General features: G+C 44.4%; 1 long non-coding RNA gene across 1 annotated transcript; it reads left to right on the top strand.

Moving 5' to 3' along the window:
• Positions 1 to 1,133: 1,133 nt before the first annotated feature.
• Positions 1,134 to 3,608, top strand: LOC132539757 (uncharacterized). The gene is made up of 2 exons (XR_009551057.1): positions 1,134 to 1,590; positions 3,433 to 3,608. It is a non-coding gene; the product is annotated as an uncharacterized LOC132539757 (long non-coding RNA).
• The last annotated feature ends 636 nt before the right edge of the window (positions 3,609 to 4,244 follow it).

The following is a 4,244-nucleotide window of genomic DNA, read 5'->3' as shown; positions in this document are numbered from 1 at the left end:
GAATAGGAAAGCTATCAAGGGAGGTGATGGGATACGGAGCTCTGGTGGTGGGAATTGTGTAGAGTTGTACCCGTCTTATCCTATGGTTTTGTCAGTGTTTCCTTTTTATAAATAAAAAAAAAATAACAATGTGATCACATTAAAGGATCCCTTAGAGGCTCAGGGAATGGAGTAAAAGCCACTGGAGATTGGTGTGTATCAGTGAGTGGAAAGGAGTTACATGTGACACCACCCCCACCCCCCAGATGCTCAGACAGTGTTCCAGCTGCAATGGTGGAGGATTATTTGAGGATTAGCCACTGAGCTGCTCTGAGGAGGTTTAATGCAAATTCCTAGTAGCTTTCACTTTCTGGGATTATCATCAGATTGCAGGAGTGGATTTCCATGATTTGGGAGAAAAACAAATATGAGAAAGATATTGGATGTTTGGAAAGAGACTTTAAAAAGTAGAAAGAATGAAAGAAAAAAAAAGAAAGAGGAACAAGAGAAAGAAAGAAAGAAGAAAGACATTCCTTTTAAAATGAAACACTGCAAAATAAAGTTAAAAGGTTAGAGTTTTCAGTGTCAGGTGGGCTGAGATGTCAGTTCTTCCATCATGTTTGAAGTAGGCACAGAGTCTGTCCTTTCCAAAATAAAATAGAGAAAGGGTAGGGGGTAGGGTGAAATGGGCAGTGGGAAAAGGATGTTGGCACTTTGGTGCTGGACTTGTATGTTAACACACAGGCCGAAGACAAAGTGAAGTTGCACTGCTAAAACTTATACAGGCTTGTAAACTAACATTACCTCAATAAATAAATAGATTTTTTTCTTTAATAAACCTTGCTTTTTCATTCATAGAAGGGACAATAATACTGTTCTTACTAAATCTTATGAAGATTAAATACAAATAGTGAAAGTCTGAAATGTTCCATGTACCTGACTGCTGCTCCGTTATCAAGTATTTCCATAAATGTAAAAAAATAAAATACCAAAATTCCTCCTAAAAAAAAGCTGTAAGTTAGAAAGGAGTGAATAATAATAATAGTGTTTGTCTTTAATTGTTCTTTCTTTTTGAAACATTCTAAAATCTTTTTATTATATTTATTTATTTTTAAATTTTATTTATTTATTTTGATGAAAAAATGGTGGGGGGAAGGAAGGAGATCAGAGCCCTGCTCAGCTCTGGCTTCTGGTGGCAGGAGACAGGAAGAGCAGAGAGCAGAGTTCTGGTCTCTCACAACTGATCTCCTCTAGGGCATAGCCTGGCACTGGGCAGCAAAGACCACACCTGAAAACTTAGCTTGTTTACAGAAAGCCTCTTCCAATGTCATGATTGAATCACCAAGTGAAATTGCTTGTAAATGGCCTGGTCCCCCCCCCCCACACTTCAACAACTTTTTTTTTTTTTTTTTCAGGACTCTAGAACCAGTGAAGTTCTAAACCACAATGCAATGACCTGGAACTTCTCTAACCTTGAAAAACTAGCTTGTACTTTTCAGGCTCTGAATCAAGTTCTCAATCAAGATGTGAGCAGATTCCCTGTGTCTGGAGAGACCTGCCATCTCCTGCATAAAGGACTGGCTTATTCTGAGTGTTACCCTGGAGGGAAAGGTCAGACTTGGTGTTCTATAAATGCTACCCCAGCATGTGTTGATTTTAGTTGACAGTGGCTTTTCATCTGTATCACCAAAATTTTCCCAAGTTATAAACAGAAGTAACCAAAGATGTGAAGAGACTGGGCACTTTCTCAGTGCCACTCCCAATGCCCCACTGTGCTCTGGCATGACTACAGAGCACATGAAGGGGAAGCATTCTTCCTTGTGCAGACAAGGAAACTGCATGCCAGAGATACTAAGGACCTTTGTCATGGTCGCTCATTGATACACAGAGAAACCAGCAGTTGAACTTGGCATCAACACTATCGCTCTGTCCTCTGTCTACATTACACTATCAGTGAGGAAGGTTTACCCCCACTGAGTTGCCTACAGCCAAGTACACTATCTTTTGGAGACTGTTTAGAGGGTCGGAAGGGAGTCAGAGCCCAGGCTGTCCTAAGTAAGCTGAATTTCCCCTGCTTTCTCCCTGATAAGTACCCACCTTGTCCACATGAGCATGGAAACAGATCTTAATATCATGGAGGACATCCTCTTCACCTTCCAAACCTTTATCTATGTCCCCTTTACTGGGTCTGTCTCCCCAGTGTGTCTGCACATGGTCTAATCTCTGCCTTTTGAGATGATGCAGAACTTCAGAGCCCCAAAGGTCCCCATGCACTCTGGAAACAACTCTGGTTCCCCCCGATATGCCATTCCTCCTCTCCTAGCCCTCACACAAACGCAAACCACATTTGTTGACATGTTCAGACCCTCAATAAGACACAGCTGGAATCTGGCCACAGAATAAATACTCCAGCACTGAAGAGAACATGGAGCCGAGACTCCCAGAGAGAAGTTCAAACATACACATAAGCAATCATGTCGTGAGGAAGGAAATTAAGAGGCTACAGGAATACCTGGAGAAGTGTGTTCAGGCCAGAAGGGAGCATGAACAGAAGACACACTCTTCCCTCTGGACTTGAAGCAGCACCTTCCTCATGCTCTGCTGTTGCAAAGAGCCTTGGGCTCAGGGCTGAGTGTTTAATAAGAACCACATGACCCTGGACTGAGTCTGCCGTACTGTAGCTGACTCATCTGCAAAGTTGAGTGAACCACACCTGCCTGGACTTGCCTGGTCATTCCTAAGATCAGGTGCAAAGGATTTCAAATGAGAATATTAGGTGAGGAAAACACTCCCAGTGCTGAGAGGAGATGTTCAACCCTATTAAGCAATTTGGAGATCACTCTGACTGGGCCCAGTTTGGAGAAAGTGAAGGGGATGAATGAAAAGTCATGTATTTGGGGGAAAGCTCTGTGGAGGGGCTTCTACTGCAGCAATATGGGGGTTGGGGGTGGGAGACACAAATGTGAGGGAGACACAGCTGAAGCATAAGCCATGAAATCCAAACCCCTGAGTCCTGATCTTCAAGCAGGTCAGCACCTCCTCTGCCCGTTGTTCCCACCACCTGAGGAGGCAACTGAATACCTAGCAGTGACTGGTAATTAATTTCTGACAACTTGCTACCTGTCTCCAACCAGCACTGCAGTTAGTCCGCCATCCTGGCTTTATGTGATATCACAGCTCATCTGCGGATCTCAGAAGGGTTCCTCCTGCATGGCCCCTACTGGACAAACCTGCTGTGCCAGTGTGGGGGGCGGTTTGCTGCCATTTGTGGGTGACTAGTGCCCTCTTGTGGACATCTGCTGAAAGTGACTCAAAACCCTGTCTGCCACTGTTACAACACAAAATGAACTGTATTTTGTAGTGCTGGATGCTTTGACACAACAGCCTGGGAAGCATCTGTTATTCGGAACAATGTCCATTTTGTGCTGCTAACATTTAACATCTTTCTTTAAGGCCAGCAAAATAGTTCATTTGGATGGTGCACTGCTCTGTCCCAACTCAGGTTCAAGCCCAGCCGTCACTACATTGAAGGAAGCTTCAGTGCTTTGTGGTCTCTTTCACTCTCTTTGCCTCTCTGTCCTTGTCTAAAATAATGCAAATAAATAAATAAAATCATTACTTAGACCACAGGACAGACCTTTGTGTCTAAAATGCATATATGCCTCAATACGGAACCATGTTTTACATATCAGTTATGGAGTAAGGAAACAAAAGTGTTTTCTTTAAAATCTTTGCTTATTTATGTGAGAAAAGAGACGTGTCGGTGCTGAGATTCCAACATGGACCTCATGGATGGAAGCCGCCCTGTGTTCTACTCAGCTCTCTCCACAGCCCTCTCGGGCCAGTGAGATAGTCAGGGGCTGGAGAGCTCACCTGGGTAGTGCGCTGCTCACCATGTGCGCAACCCAAGTCTGAGCCCAGCCCCCACAGCATCTAAGGAAGCTTTGATGCTGTGGTTTCTTTCACACACTCTCCCTCTCTATCAAAAGGGAAAGAAAGGGAAAAGAAAAGAAAAAAGGACAGGTAAAGAGACAAGAAAGGGGGTGTCGCGCCTTACAGTGTACAAGAGGGAGTTTGGTGGTAGCGCAGCAGGTTAAGCGCACATGACACAAAGCGTAAGGACCGGCAGAAGGATCCCGGTTCTAGTCCCCGGCTCCCCACCTGCAGGGGAGTCGCTTCACAGGCGGTGAAGCAGGTCTGCAGGTGTCTGTCTTTCTCTTCCCCTCTGTCTTCCCCTCTTCTCTCCATTTCTTTCTGTCCTACCC

Source organism: Erinaceus europaeus, chromosome 8 (assembly GCF_950295315.1).
Source record: "Erinaceus europaeus chromosome 8, mEriEur2.1, whole genome shotgun sequence".
Taxonomy (NCBI): domain Eukaryota; kingdom Metazoa; phylum Chordata; class Mammalia; order Eulipotyphla; family Erinaceidae; genus Erinaceus; species Erinaceus europaeus.
The sequence above is the reverse complement of the archived record's forward strand: the minus strand, read 5'-3'. Positions and strand labels throughout refer to the sequence as shown.